Consider the following 17,152-nt stretch of genomic DNA (forward strand, 5'->3'; position numbering starts at 1 on the left):
TTTCATAGCATAACCTTCTGCTGACAGACTACTCAAGGCTTATGTCAATCAGAATAATAGGTTGCACATGTTATTGATTTAACCATCACTTTGAGGAACTGATCTTACGGTTTTATTAGACTTTTTAACAGTTCCTTTTTGGACAAGCTAATTCTACAGATCTAAACAAATATAGATCATGTCCTCTTGAGAGGTGCAATCGTTTTACCTTCCTTTTAGCCATCAATGATAATCAATTAAAATAATGGACTATTCAAGCAGACATTCAGAAACATTGTGTTGAGCACATGAAAGACAGAAAGGTATGAGTTAAGAAAAATCATATATATATATATGAGACAGTTTTGCAGAGCCATTTAATGTAACAAGTGATCCCTTAAAGCTTTTCTGTAGAATTTTTGACTACAACTCATACAGATTTTGTTTCCTAAATTCATTTTCAATACATGCCCAAGATTTAAGGAACTTGACCAAGTTATTTATGGCACAAATTTCATCAGATCTCCCATAAAATAAACTTTCTTTAAATTTGGTGTAAACTGTTATAGTTCATGCTTAAAAGTCCTTTCTTTTATGTTCAAATAATAATTCAAAGCTCAAAAAATTAGCAACAGTGAGACTTTGTTTTAAGTGCATTTTCTCTGTCCCGTCTGCTTTTAACCTTTCCCAGCCTGTGGGCTCCTAAATGGCATTTCAATTTCTGCATGATGGATTTGTGATCCTTACCTCTGCCCACATTTCCATCCTACATCACCTGCTGTGTGCCCACAGCACCTCTGTGTCCTGCTGAGGTGTCCAGTGACATCTAAGGGAGTAAATGTTGCTGCACCAGGGTGGACAGAAGGCTGCTGAATTAAGTGAGCTGAAGCTGTTAACTTGTGCAGAAAGCAAATACTGCACTTCCACAGAGCACTGACCCCCAGGAAAACATCCATAGTCCTGCCAGCTCAGTGATGCAGAGGGTCACATTCATACCTGTACTTACATGCTAAAAGATGCAAACCTGAGACTGGCTCTGTTGGGAACCAAGGGACCAAGAATCCAAAGGAATGACATCATGCTTTAAAAAACTCTGCCCCTGTGAGCTTAGTAGTGTTTCTTCCAGAAAGCACAGCTTACCTGTTTTTTCTCTTGCATTTGAAACTTCCAGGGGGTTTTGATAGGTGAGGTAAAGGTGAATATTTTTCTTTTCATCTCCATGTTTCTCATGATTAATTTTCTTCATGGCCTTTTTTTTTTTTTTTCCTTCGTCTTAATAGAATGGAATAATAATGGAGTTTCTGCCTCCTAACTTTGTAGTACAAATTGGTGAATAATCAGAGATTTTTCAGTGTTACCTTTAGAGAAGCAAGGAACTACCTTCAAAAATCTCCTGCTATAGGTAAGTAATTTGATTTGTCTTCCCCATAAATCATTCTTTTTTAGAATATAAAATTAAAGACTTTTCTTGACATTTATCTACTTTTATCTAGGAAAAAAACAAAACTGAAAGGCACTTCTTTTATGTTTGCTGTACTAAAACTTCACATGTCTAAGTTAGATGCATACAAGCTTTACCTTAGTTTAAAATAAAAATAATAAAAATATGATCAAGAAAATGCAAAGCTTTCCTGGGAAGTGTGCTGGAACTGAATTTTCTTCTTTGTACCCAGGCTAAGAAGCTGATGAAATATCAAATAGATGATATCTGCCTCATCTATTGAATATAAAGCTCTCAACAATGTATCTCATGCCATCGTCTGTAGACTTGGTGTGAAGCATACTTTTCATTAAATTCACAAAGACCTGAACCTATTTTACTTCTGCAACTCAACAGGAATCATATGGAAATGTTTCAATTGTCTTCCAAGTTGGTCTTAAAAAAAACAATTTGGTGAAGTCACACCAAAATTATTGAAGAAACTATTGACATAAGAAACCCTCTAAACTTTAACTTGCATTATTTTTCCTTTACCCCTACTGCTGCTCCTGTTTTACAGCAGTAGTGGTACTACAGGAAAGAGGCTGGCAAAAGTCACAGGATCAGAACTTTCCTTGCTTTTCTACCAACTGCTAACTTCAGCAGAATCACCTCAAATGCATTGGGAATAGATGATATCAACCTTGTAACTCGTTCTGTTGTGTTTCTGCATAACACTGTTCACACCCACTAGGATTATTCTGCAGGTAAAGGCTCTGTTCAACCCACTGCAACATATCCTATCCCTTATAAACACCTCACAGTTCAAGAGATTACCTCTTGATAAGGTTTGATCCTTGTAACAGGCTTTGTTTGAGGGATTCTGATTGACTCAGAAGAATGAAATTATTCTCTGCCTACCAGTACTGTGGCCTATCATATGATGTTATATTTACATAAATTAATTCCATCTCAAGTAGCTTTATAATTTGCTTTTCCTTATATTTTTATGCAGGCAAACTTTCTGATGTTTTGGCTCCTCTGTTTAAAAAAGTACATTTTTAAAAAATGCCTTTCCATATGGTATTGCAAGCTTTTTAAACAGATCCCTTTTCACAGCGATTTTGTTGAAAAGAAATCAAAACAAATACTGAATGCAGAGCGCCAAAATAGGTCCATGTACTTGACAACTGAGAAGATAGTGAAGATCTGTGAAATGTATCGGGGTAGTAATCACTATTTAAATTATTTTGCTTCTTTCTAGTTGTCTCCTACAACTGTAAAAATATTATGATAACCAGGCAAGGTAAAAGTTGGGCTAAGAATATGCTCTTTTCTTTTTCTTCAGTCATTTCATAGGTGTAATGCATTCTAAAGAACAGGCAGAACATTTTGTTTATACAATTATGCTTATTTTAATAACTCGTTCTGCTATTTTAGACTTGTTCAGTACAAAATCAGACTTGTAAAATACAGATTTTTTTTTTTAAGGCTCAATAATAGAAAAGTTACAGCTTTCAAGATCAATGGTTTGCTGTGGAAAAAAAATCTAAGGGATGAGAAATTGGAGAGCAAGACAGGTGAAAAAAAAAGTGAGATAGGTAGGATGTGCTCTTGGAATATTTTAATTACTAAGAGCGTTCTAGTTCATAGAGCAACAACACAATGTAAAAATAAAATGGTTGTTCATGGGCACTTATTTCTGTCATCCTGGTTTTTTCCAACTGAACAGAATTTTTAATTAGCTCTGTAGGCTTTGCAGGATTTGTAGTGGCCCTAAAATGTCCATACAATGATGCTTTCAGGATATCCAGGTCATTATTTTATATTTAGAGGCTTTTATTCACGTTTGGGCAACACTCACAGTAAAGTTTCCCAGAACATCTTTTACAGATGTGCTAGTTTCTAAATTTGAGAGTTTTATGGATCCCAAGCATGGCTGGAACATAAGGAGAACCACAAATCTGAAATTCTGCAAGTCACAGGGAGCTTTATGAAGAATTGAATTGATACCAATTACATACCAATCTATACACCAATTTTCAGAGCAAACTATTTTATTCTGCTTCAGAGATTTATAAGGAAATTTTACTTTGCCTACCTTTTGTTAAGGCCATGGTAATCACAAGTAATGCTAAAACTGAATATGAGGTTACAGTTGAGGATGAACGATGTCTGCAAGAATTGAGACTGGTGTTTTGAAATTATGCTGGGATCAGGTGGACTGGCAAGTTAGTGCCTTCCTGCTTGCCTCCATTCTTTTTAGATACTCATTAAGTCAGAAAAAGAATTGCACTATACATACAGTAAAAAAATGCATTTGATTTTTACTTAATGTGCACAGAATGTCCATAACATGTATTTTATTTTTAGATAGTGTGTCTTAGATTACATTTTTGTTGTAAAAAAATATACAAAATAAAGAAATGTGTTGCTAAATAAATAACTGGATATTCATATTCATAGTTTTAGAAAATGGTACTTGCACTAGTTTATTTGTAAACAGCTAAAGACATATTGAAGACAGCAAGAGTTGACCAGTGTAGCTACATGGGGCACAGTTACAATTCATTACTTAGGGCTGCATCTATGGCTCACAGCAAGAAGGCAGAGCAGTTGTGTGTTTCTACAAAGCTTTAAATTACTTTCATTGGAGTCAAAAAACACTGTTGAGAAACCTTGCAGTGATGCTAAGGCACTGACTGTGAGGGTTGCACCTTAACTTCCTAAATACAGTGTATGTGACCAATATTTGTGTGCATATATATCTTTGTGTGGTAAATAAATTTATTTTACTGAGTATTATTGTATTTTTATGTTGCTTTTTGCCCTTTTAGTGTGCCATATTACTGCTGGGTTGATTCTGAACATTCTGTATCTTTTTGGTAAATCTGGCAAATTCTTCTTCACATTTTAAAATATTAACTTGTGGTTACAGCAGTCTATGATTAACCTGGTATGTGATGCTCTAGCTTTTGTAAACCTTTCAAAACTGGGAGATTTTTATGGAAAATTCATTTATAGTTCCCAAATCTTATTTCAATTAAACATAATTAATTTGCCAACAAAAAGATGTTCACAGTGCACCTAAAACATCAGATCCTTGGCTCCACTGTTTCAGGGAAGTGGATTGAAACTGCCCTAAATCTCTCCTAAGAGAAGAACTTCTGAGGCACACCACCCTGATGCAGAAACTTGAAGAATAGGTAGATGGATGGTGAATTCCCATCACTTTTACTCTCTATCCTGGGTCGGTCCTTTGGCACCCATGGAAGCATCCCACTTTGAATTAGGTGTCATGATGCTGAGCAGTGCTCAGGTGGGATATGAAACTAAGAGAAAAACAGAGGTTACCTTTGCTCAGGTCTTAGAGATCCCCAGCACAGTGTGACATGTCTGCCTGGTGAGGGGTGGCAGTAGGATTGGTCCCAAAGGGTGGGATCCCAGAATTTCACCTTTGTTTTGTTGTCTGAAAATTTCAGCTCATGGCAACCCACCCTGTGCATCCCCGACTAACAGTTCTCCTGATCTCAAATGAACCAGTGATCAAACAAAAACGGGTCCTAATTATGTAGATTCCATTTTTTATCTCTGATAGAGTTTAATGGGTATGAAGTGTTGCTATTGATTTCCATGGGAACAGGAAAGGTCTTGTGTTATCCAATGCATACTGAAAATCCTGTGACAGTTACTGGAAGGCAGAAAGACACCCTAACTTTCCTTTAAATTACAGGATGAAAACTGTGTATTAGAACAATTATGCCTCAGGGTGAATGTGTAAGTATAATGATACTGAAACTTGGCTTCTTTTCAAAATACACAAGTCTCTGACAGTTTGGTATTGAAAAGCAAGTGATTCACATACATAAAAAATAGAAGCAGACCAAAAATGTCAAGGTTTGACAGAGGGCAAATCTAAAATACTTCCAATAAGAGGAAAAAGAGAATTTCATTTTAAGAACACAATGCTGAGTCTCTTCTCAGGAATATATTTATATCATTAAAGTAAAATTTATATATTAGACATAATTATAAATTAGATGCAATATTTTTTTTTAAATTGTAAGTATATAAAGAAGCCTCCCACTCTGCACACTTACCATGCACAGCAGCAGCTTATGGAATGGAGAGTAGGAGTTAATGGTCAGTTTTCTTACTGGAAGAAAATCACCATGGAGTCCCAGGGGGATGTATTCATCAGTGATCTGAGAAAGGGGATGAGCAGTGAAGTGACACAGTTTGCTAAGTTACTGAGGATAATGAAGGCAAGGGTAATGACAAAAAGATGCAGAAGGTGCTTGCAAGGACTGGGTGGCAAAATAGCAGGTTGAGTTCTGTGTTGATATATGTAGCAGAGTAAATGAAGGAAGACAAATAATTGCAATTTAACTTGCATAACAGTGGGTAGTGAATTAACCCTCACACTGAGAATCTTATCCTTGAATATTTTTATGAAATCCAGGTTAATTTTCCTCAAAATCCCCAAAATATTTTTATGGGGAAAAAAAAAAAAAAAAAAAAAAAAAAAGATAATAAAGCAGAGAGCATTGTGAACCATTACACACACAGTTGCTGTGTCACCTCAGGATGAGCACAGGGTGCAGACTCACTCTTAAAACAGCACAGCAAAATGGGGGAGTATGTGGCAAGGAAAATGGGGCAAGATACAGACACAGGCGACCAGGACCATGAGAGGTTGGAACATATTTTGGTCAAATATTTGGGAAAATCCAACCATGAAAAGCGGGGCAAAGAAGGTAGGAATAAAGTATATAAGGAATAAAGTACCTTCACTCCTACACTCTCCCAGAGACACATATAACTGAGCAGCAAAACCCACACTAGTTCACAGACCACACCACAGTAGCTTCCTTTTCAGTTATGTTAGTACAAAACTGAGAAATGCGCAGGACTTTGATTTTCATTGCACTTGGTTTGGGGAAACTGAAATAAGTGTGGTATAAACTAGCCTAGAAGGATAAGCTTAGCTTGTTTTGTCCATGATTGCTTTTGAAAATCTGATTTTTAAGTCCATGTCAATATTTTGTTTTTAAACAGTGAAGACTCTGTTCAATGTATTACATCTATATGTTTTTCAGTCAAATGTATATGATTTTTTTTTTTTAATTACAGTGACCCTTAGCTAATGGGATGGTTTGCCAGTGGTGAGTGATGGGATGGTGTGCCAAAACTCCCTGGAGTGTCCTGTTGGATGGTTACAGGTTCTTTAGGAGGGGTAGGCAGGCCAAAAGGGACCAGGGTTGGCATTGTATGACTAGAATGTATGGAGCTCAGAGCTGGCAATGGCACAGTTAAGAACTCCTGGAGAAAATCAAGGGACAACCAAAAAATGAGGAGGTGGGAGTGTATTAAAGACCTCCCAGCCAGGATGCTAACACTGATTAATTATTCTTTGAGGAAAAAAGAGACACTTTTACATCAATTGCTGTTGTCCTGACTTCAGGGGGGAACTTCAGTTCGCCAGAAATTATCTGGGAGCATCACCCACTCCACAAGATTCCTAAAAACCTGTATAACAAGTCCTAAGGGAGCCTACTGGGGTTGATGCCCTCCTTGATCTGCTGCTGGCCAGTAGAGTGGATCTCATGAGCAAAGTGCTGGGTGGCCAGCTTGAGCTGATCCAGTTCCAGCCTGGAAGAGACTGAGGGGAGACCTCACTGCAGTTACCAGCTGCTTTCAGTGGGAAGAGGAGGGGCAGGCACTGATCTCTTCTCTGTGGTGACAGTGACAGGTCACAAGGAAATGCCATGAAGATGAGCCAGGGGAGGTTTAGGTTGTGTATGGAAACTTGGAAAAATTTCTTTATCCAGAGGGTGTTTGGGCACTGGAACAGGCTCCCCTGGGAAGTGGTCACAGAATTCCAACAGAAGCCCAACAGAACTCAAGAAACATTTCAACAATGGTCTCAGGAACAGAGGGGCTCCTGTGCATGGCCAGGAGTTGGACTCAGTGATCCTGATGAGTCCCTTCCAGGTTTGCGTATTTTATGATTCTCTCATACTAAAACATTCTAGCTGCCTAAAGTGAGGAGGGAATGTTAACATTGCTGTTGTATTCTGTGAATGGATGGTTATGCTGCTTCCTACAACACTGAGCCGGCCAGAAATCCTCTTCTGCTCTAGCAGAAAATCAGATCTGGAGGAGTTCACTGTTCTCTGATCTTTTTCACATATGAAAGGAGTATTTAAAAGTATAATGTCTTCCATTTCATCAATTTGAGGGGAAAATAATAACATCATTAAATGAATTCCTATGCAGAAAATTGCCTAAGGACTCAGGCCCCAAATGGATTGAATTTCAATATAAAATGAGAAATAGCTGCTTTTTGCCTATCACAGCAATTTTCCCCTTCAGCTTTACAATTCTCCCTCTGCATCTCGTGTAGCTTCAAATGTACTGATATTCTGAGCATGAAAACAAGCTCTTCTGGATATTTTGAATCCAAATTTTTATGAATACTCTTTTGAAGTTACCTATTTACACAGTCTCTTTCCAGCTTTGAGTTCAAGTCAGCCACTCTCAATTGAGCAAATGGGGAAATCAGTTTTTATTCAGATTATATTGTTATATTATTATTATTTTTTCATATTATAACTATTAGCATTGTTTTTTTATTCAGCTGCATTGCCTGCTTAAACATACATTTATTAGCATGAAACCTTACATTGAGTAGGACATTAATCAGCTGAGTGGTAGGGGACAATTTTGTATATTTAGCTCACAAGTTACACATTTATGAAACCCAAGAATTAGCAGTGTGTAAAAACTGCAGATGCTTGAGTCACTATTAATTAATAAACCCAGCTAACCCAGTCTGACTACTTCTTTTTAAAAATCAATTAATTTGAATAAAGACTGTGACTTAGATTCAGCACAGTCACCTTTAATTTGGTGTTGAATTCACAAGCAGATTCTGCAATATCCTGAAATTAGCTTGGGGGTGCTAGAAACATGTTCCACTTCCAATGAGGAACTTCAGAGCCAGCCATGTTTTTGAGCTGCAGCTCCTCACTGGTTCTGGTTTTTCTTGACTAAGTTAAGAAATAGGTCCATATAGGGAGAATTGAGTCTGTTTAGTTCTTTTAAACCACTGCATTGGAACCTTTGCTTTATTTACGGGGATTTGCTACTCCTTAGACTCCTGCTTAATTCTACATCTCTCTTTTCAATTGTTTGTAATTTCAAATAGTATGAAAAAAATGTACAATTATTATTCTTTGCAACTTAGTATTAAATAATTTTGTGTTAGGCCAAAAAGTACTTTGAAGCTCTCTCCCAATCACAGAAAATCTCTTACAGATTTTTTTAAGCTTCTTCATATTCAAACCGGTTGTTTCCAACTCAATATGATATTTAGCATTTATTAATTATTCCAATTAATTCCATTCTAGCTGCTAGAAGGATCCTGGATTTATTTTTCTTTTAAGCCTTCCTTCAGAAACAGACTTCATGCTCTTCTGCCTTTACAGATAAGAGCAGGCCAAGCTGCTCAGAGCTGGTAGTAAATGTTCAAGACCAAGGACACACATAAAACACGACACCACAGTTCCCTCTCCTGTAAGCACATGGTCAGACACAGCTACCACAGCTTGGAGAGATTCCAAGGATCACCTATTACTGGAAATAAACAGCTGCCCTTATGCAGCAAAACTGACATTCCAAGGCAAAAATAACCTGTGCAGCTCCAGAGCCTGAGCTACAGAAGCATCACATGGGAGGTGAAATGGTGCTGCCTTAGTTTCGATTCAAAAATGGCACTCTCCTTTAAATAAGGTAAAGATTCATTTTCAGAATAGCAGGAAAAAAAAGCATGCCTACATTCAAAAGGCTTCCCTGTCTTCCCAGGATGCTGGAAGGGAAATGAAGGTCACTGCTTATGGAAGGTGTGGCCTCTCAGAGACAACATTAGTAGTTTATTACCAGTGAAAACCACTCTAATTTGACCAAGGTCAGGCAGAACAGCTCATTTTTTTCAGTAAAAAAAGATTTTCTTTATTATGCTACATACCACACAGTTTAAATCTTTTCAACCTTATGCCAAGCATATTTCTTTGGCCCTATTTTCTACTGCAATACACTTACTTGTAGAGATTTCTATAAGAATAAAATGTCCTTGTCTTCTTCACAGAAAGATAATTTCTCCAAGGGGTGGTGGGGGGAGGAACAAAACATCCTTGGTTATATTTTAAAAAAAATCTTTTTCCCTTCAGATATTGGCAATTTTTTTCTTATTTTAATTTTTTTTTTTAAGCTTATTAACAATAATTGATTAAGGGGAAAATGCAAAAAACTTTATTTTGCAGCTCTTTAACTCCCAGATGATACTTTATGGAGTCCCAGTTGACCTCTTTCTTTTTGTCAACAAAACAAATTTCTGTACATTGTCTTGGTTCATGAGCATACATAAATTGTACTGCATTGGGGAATGATGTGAGAGTGCACTTTTTTAGGAACTCTGGTTGAAGCAAATGTGGGCCTTTAATACCTGAACCAAGAAATTCTCAGTTTCTGAGTCAGCACTGTGTGAAGTGTGGGTTTTGGGTTTTACACAAGCCTTTAACTTGGGAGGTGTGGTGCAGCTCATGGAAAAAAATTACACTGAGATGAGGTCAAACAAAATTTGCTCATCCCTACACACAGGGAGGACCAGGTAACGCCAAATCAGTGTTGTGTCTTCGGCAAGAAGTGGCAATGGGAGGAAGGGGATGTGAAATCATGCCATCTTCTGTTATGGTGGTTTCTGGCACACCTGAGGCTGCCACCTGATTCCCAGACACTGCTTTGATGTCGGTGTGAAGGTTCCCCTCCATGAGCAACTTCAGAGCATCTCCCCTGAGATTCCCACAATCTACTTCTGTGCATGGCAGCAGCACCAGCGCTCTTGTAGAGCTCGTGTGGTGGAAGAGTAGCCACGGGGGTCTCCTTGTTCCCTCCTCTGCTTCAGCCCAGCTTCCAAGATTTTAATTTTTTAAATTTTAGAGGCCTGAGGACAGCTCTGCCTGATGGTGACTGTCACCTTTGCATTATGATCAAAGAGCTGTGACTTCTCCAACACGATGTTATCTTTGGGATCTCATTAAAGACTCTGTAAGCTGGGAGTTAGCTGAAATTAATTCCCTAACAATTTATCCATGGAAAAAATAATTTTCATTTCCTGAGTTCTTCTTGAGTGCTAGAATGCTTTCCATATCATAACTTTGTCACAGATTCCTTTTACAAGACATTTAACAATAACATAAGCTTCAGCTTAGCCCTTTTATGGCAGATATAAGGTGTTATACATAATCTTCTTAGGGAGCTTTGCATGCACTGCCTCATACAAGCAGCATAAAAATAATAATAAAAAAATATATAATAAATATATTGACTTGCTGACCAAGAAGAAAAAGTTACTACAGCAAATTAAATATTCTCCTAAATAAGCCTTTAATTAGCAAAAGAAGCTACAGTAGTTATTGTTGGTCAATTAGAGATGTAATAATTACTCACTATTAGTTGATGAGAACAGGATAAGTAGGCAATTACCATAAAAAGCTAAAGTGCAAGTAAAATCAGCTAAAGCATCTATTATGTGGAAATTAGTAAGCAGTAACTGAAGTACACCACCAAGTCTTCTGTTCATCTTTTCAAGTACATATTACATTTAAAAAACTAAAGTCATTATTGAATGATAATATAGAACTTTCATTGTAATAGATAAAGAATTTATATAATATTATGTTCTTAGTACAGAATAGTACAGAGCCTCTTTCCCCCTCACTTTCCACTTCCAGTTATCCCAATTTTTGGAAAAACAAGATTAAAAAATGGGCTTCCAGATAGTGTCACAATCTTCTCCTTGAGAAATTCAAGCTGTAATGGGGATATATTTTATAAAAAAGAATATTTTCTAGCATCTATTAGAACTGGGGAAACAACTTACAAAAATTACCATATTCAAGAATGTCCTAATTCTGTTCATAAATTATTTTCAGAGTGAAAATAATGAATTAATTCTTATTCAAAATTACTCAAAAATAGATTGTGCAAAGATAGACTAGCTGTTCATTAGCTCTTTTTATAATGCTCACTTAAATCATAATTCATTGTTTCTTTACTTTGATTAGATCATGAAAACATTTATAAATCTGTAAAAAAGATGGTCAAAGATTTTCTAGTGCTGAGTTCTTGAGGTTATCCCAGGGACTAACAAATACATACATTAATGAAAAATAAATCAGCAAATGTGTCATCAGCATCATTGACAGTAACTTAACCATTCCCTTTGGACAGGAAATGGTGCCTCGACTAGACAAAATAATTTTTATAATATTTCAAGTGATTTGAAGGGAAACACTGACTCTGGACTGCACTGCAGTACATTTTTTGTCACTCAGCTGCTGTACAGAGATTACAAAATAAACTCCATCTGCTCCAAGGGATAGCTTTAAAGCACGTTCAGAAGTGAGTAAGTACTTTATACATCTTCTAAGGCTTGGTTTTCAGGGATCAGATTAGGGGTGAGAGTGGTCACAGCCAGAGTGCTTTCACAGGCATTGGGGTCAGGCTGCAGCCCACGCACGGCAGGTTTTGAGCTGCTGCCTCATTTAGACGAGGAGCACAGACTCTCCCCAAGGATGGAATTCTCCCCCTGGAGAAGAGTGCCACGTGAGTTCCTTTGAAGGCAATACTGGCTTAAATGTCCTTATCTCCAGCCACTGCTCCCTGCCCTTCTTGGTGCTGTGCTGGTACCGCTGTATCCACAGCTTAGCAGTGCACTGGACAAGGAAACTGATTCCTTAAAAAATCCAAAAGTCTTTTTGCTTTTCTTTGGTCAGGAGATCACTTGCCATTTTTCACTTTTTTTTTTTTTTTTATTCTCTGATATAACATCTGAAAATAATGGATGCATATATTGCTTCCTATTCTTGGATGCAACTGTATTTCCATTGTCACACAAACTGAAGTTATACGTGCAAAAATATTTCCTAACTGTAGCCAAGTGTTCTTTTGAAATGAGCTCAGCTCATTTTCTCATTTAATTATTCCTAGTTTAATTCAAATGTTCAGCATAATTATGTAGATCAAATAATGACTGTGAACCTGTGAAATGATGGATCCTGAATTCAAACATCAGGCACATCTATTGCTTTATTGTTTTTCCATTCACCACATGCACCTTAAGAGAGGAGCCATTGATTACGCAGCTCTTTCAGTTCTCCAAGATGTTCATCCCTTTACTTTCTGAAGAAACAGCAACTTAGGCCCAATATTGAATTTCTTCAGTCATTACCTTCTGCCAAGGGAATAGAGAACACCGCAGGCAAGTCCTTTGTAACGATTATCGTTTTGTTGGGATAGGAGATGATGGGTTATAGACATCATTGCATTAGATACTGCCATTACTTATCACCTTCTTAAAATAATTATACCAAAGGGTTCTGGGAAAGTTAAACTAGTCAAAGGTCAGTATTGGGTGGAACTAATTTTATTTTCCTAACAGGAAATGGAAGGCTGTTTTTTCCTGATGGTGCTAGGACAGAAAGTCATTCAATGAGGCCTGCATCACCTACATATCTGTCATCTTGGGTAAGTATGCACAAATTCTTTTTGCTATTATTATTTTATTTTTTTTTTCTATCTTTTTCTTCTTTTTTTTAACTTAATGATCTGTTCTTGAATTCATAGGAGTCCAAAGCACAGACTCAAACATCAGAATGTCTTTGAGTGCTGTTTTCCAGTATTTGATTTCCTCTTGGCAAGAGTTGTTACAATAGCAGGCTATTTTCTGTTGTTTTTGTTGCTTTGTTTCTTAATCATGTCTAAACCACAAATTTGATGAAAGCAGGATGACTGTGAATTGAGAGTTTAGGTTTATGTTCTGCTGCACTGTAAAAATGCCTTCAATAATTTCTCAAGTTAATGACAATAAAATCTAACCCAGTGAATTTGGAAGCTCAGGAGAATAAGATGATCTCATTGTATGTTCATTGGTAGGTTTTAGAAACTGAGACCTTTTGTCTTCATTCTGTAGGCTTCACTCTTACTCTACTGTAGTCTGTTCCTCTCATAAATTGCAATTTGAACATGAGAACCAGAAGATTGCTGATATTTCTAATATATCTGTCTCTTCACTGCACCCTCTTTATCAGTTTTCAGAAATTCCTGTGGTGCAGTTTTTTGTTATTTCATAATCCTAGAGATATGGATTTTCTTGCCAATAGGCCAATTCAGTTTTCACTCCAAAGAAACAAAAGTTATGTGTCCAAACATTTGCTGAAGTGTAGTTAATTCAATCACAAGGTGGTTATCCAAAATAAGGCCCATGTTTTTAGTGCAGAAGTCAGTGGATGCAACAGTGGATTTCACTAGCAGTGCCTCATCTCTCCCAAAACAAAGACACTTCCAGCAAAAGTAATTTTTTGGAGGTAGTGTGAGGACATAGAACTTTTAAAATAACTCCTAAAAAGGAAAATCCTTTCTCCACAAAGCTGGTAGATCTACCTGGACAATCTTAATCTGCTGTTGGCAACTAAAATGAATTGGAATAAATTTTGTATTCCTCTGGCCTTTAACCATTAGATCAGCTGGCATCCAGTATCCAAGGTCACTGCACTTTGTTTTTATTCTGAGAAAACTTGGCTACAGTGGGTGAGAGTCTGGACCAATAAATCTTGACATAAGAAATCAATCCCTAATTCAGCAATAATACCTAAGTAAATAGTGGTAATTTAAATAGATCGTATTAAGGAACATTTTCCTAATCAATGTACTGGCAAGAAAATCCCCCCAAGGAATGCCAGGTTTATGTGTTCTGAAAGCATGTTACACATATATGAAATTTGTTAAAGTGACTCCAGAGAAATTTGACATCAGAAACTCTAGAAAAACATTCTGAGCTGTAAAATCTTTAACCTAATGGAAGTTGGAGCACTTTAAAAAAAAAAAAAAAAAACAGATGGTGAAAACTGTGGGGAAGCCGTGAAGAAAAGTACATTTATGGTTCCAGCAATTTAGAAATATTGGAACACATTTAAATTCTCATAGTCATAAAGCCATATCCAACAATCCCAATATAACTGCTTTTGAAAGTCCAAGTTATGTTATTTAACTTTATATTTACTAAAAGACAGAAATCCAAAGAAAACCACCCCTGACAAGTATATATTGCCATGGTTGTAGAAAGGTTAATATGTCAGAAGAGAGATACTAAATCTAATGATCTTCTAAGTGTTATAAAGCACAGCCATTTTGCATTTTTTGATTAAGTCAATAAGTGTATTACTATGTAAGCAGTTTTCTTGACACAAATTCAATATTTCCTTGTGCAACCTGGATTTTCCACAGTGGTGTCCAAGTCATAGAGCACATCTAGTGCAAAGCTAGATAGAAGAGTATCAAACTATTTGCCTTCATCATCATCAATATTATTATTCCTATTAGCAGTAGATTAAAACCCCCATATGCTCAATTTATGCCATTTTCAATAGCTATTAAATAACATACTTAGGAGTAAGGTTCTGATGTGTTTTATTTATTTAGACAGTGTCTGATCTTTACCTGTGTTTTCCTGAAAAAATGTATGTATGTATTTTAATGGTCTGATCATTCATATAAAATTGGGAGAAGCATTCTTCTCAAATTCAGAATTATGACACAAGAGTAAATTCTGCTTGTGGGCTCCTCCACACAAAGAGGGACTTTGGCTCATGTTGCTGTTATTCTCTGATTCCCACTGGATTTTTCTGTAGGAGAAAGGTGTGTGGAGTGATAGTCATGACAGCTACAGAGTGTTCTTGGATAGCTCAGAGTTTTGTAGGAAGACCTGTCAGAAGCCAGACAGGTTGAAGTATTTCACAAGCTGTCCATGTTTAGTAGAGAACTTGGGAAATAGTGGCAGTAAAATTTATAGTTGAGAAGGAGAAACCTGCTGTGTAGTCTCGTGGCATTTCAGATCTGATCGTGGAAGAAAGACATTATTTTCAGTTGTATTTTAAAGAACTAAAAAATTCAGTGAAATGAGGAGACACCACCTTTCTTTTACACTCTCAATTACCATATACTTTTTGGAGAGAAATATAAGACTGTATTGTGTGTGTTCAGATTCTGAGAGCCACTGTAGCTCTTGCAGGTAAAACACTGAATTAAACTGTGCAGAGATAGAGACATGGAAATTTTTATTTTGCTCCAATGTGTATTCCAGCCTCTCTGGATAACCCCAAGGCTCAGCAGCAACCAGACTGCAGAGGTGTGTGGGAATACTGAGCCCCAAGTGCAAGACTCTGTGTTTTCCTATATTGAGCTTCATGAGGTTTTTCCAGCTTGCCAAGCTCCCTTTGAGTGGCAGCTTTACCCTGCAGCTTTTTAGCCTTTCTCCTGATTTAAATAATTCCATATTTCACCTTTCATTTAAAGCCTTCATAGAATATTTTATGAAGAAGGGTATCGTAAGAAGAGTTCAGGAAATAGGGAAAATGTAAGACAGAAGTGTGGCATGAAATGTCCAAGGTGACTGAACTGTGGTAATTGTACTGCTCAGTCAAAATGGAAATGAAAAACAGTTTATTGTGTGTCTTTTGTGGTCCCAGATTGTATTAAAAATGAGCATACAGTGTTCTGAACTTATGGCTCCTAGGCAAAAACTCAATTCAAATATCACTGCTGAACAGTCAATGTCAAAATGTGCCAGTGAGGAGAAGGACTGTGGAACAGAGATCTATAATGGAAACCTGGAGAGGAACATGATGACTTGAGTTGCTTAGAAACTGTGTATTTACTAACTTTTTAGATATTTGTTCTCTAAGTGGCTTATTAATATTTATCACATTGTGTGTCCATGTCAGACTCCACTAATAAGAACTTTTTATAGAACCAAAAATATTTTAAAATTTACCTTTTTTTTTTTTTAAAGATACTCAAGTTTAAGAGTGCCTTAACTGCAGCAACTTCAAAAGAGATAATTTCTACTGGGTGAGTGGCAGATTTTTTTAGTATGTCAGACCTTTTGACATTTTCCTCTAGGCTGAGCAAAGCAAATATGGGGTTTTTTTTAAATTAAAAAAATTTAATTTTCTATATAGCCCGGTAAATTTATTTATCAGTATGCTTCTATTTCTACACAGACCTGTGAAAATGTCCTTCCTTTTATGATTTGAGTTTTTAAAGCAACTGAAAAGTGCTCTATTTAGATTATCTTTTATACAGGAAATTGGAAGGTTTGCTAGCAATCCAGTTAAAAAACAATTAACAAACAGTAATTAACAAGCAGTAGTGCTAATATGCTAATTATTAATAAGATAGTTACATTCAGGATGAAAACCTGAACAGTAAGAAACTGCCAGTTTGATTATTGAGTCATTTTAGATAAAATTCTCCTGTGAGAGATTTGGAAGAAATGCATTGAATATACTCAAACATAAAATTTGAGGTGAAAACCGCAGCAATGAAAACAGTCAATAAGCATAACTTTTATGGAACCTGAGGTACTCTTTTATTCTCTACAGGCTTGTATGTAAGTGAATTCTGCAATCTGTGCTGATCAGAGAAGGAAATGTACTATATTCCAGAGCTGAAGTGCTTATGCAAATCCAGATTCCAATATTGCATCTGGGAGACATGATATTGCTGCAGGAATTTGGATGTATCACAGTGACACCCATGGTCACACACCACGTGTACTCAGGACAAATGTCATTAAACACATAAAAATGCTTCTAGTTTTGAATAAGGCATTATTATGCTATTGAAGAATAA

General features: G+C 36.6%; 1 long non-coding RNA gene across 1 annotated transcript; it reads left to right on the forward strand.

Annotated features, from left to right (window-relative positions):
* Positions 1 to 1,299: 1,299 nt before the first annotated feature.
* LOC116996152 lies at positions 1,300 to 16,369 on the forward strand. The gene is made up of 3 exons (XR_004417888.1): positions 1,300 to 1,381; positions 12,903 to 12,988; positions 16,311 to 16,369. It is a non-coding gene; the product is annotated as an uncharacterized LOC116996152 (long non-coding RNA).
* Positions 16,370 to 17,152: the final 783 nt, after the last annotated feature.

The sequence above is a fragment of the Catharus ustulatus genome, chromosome 5, assembly GCF_009819885.2.
Source record: "Catharus ustulatus isolate bCatUst1 chromosome 5, bCatUst1.pri.v2, whole genome shotgun sequence".
NCBI lineage: Eukaryota > Metazoa > Chordata > Aves > Passeriformes > Turdidae > Catharus > Catharus ustulatus.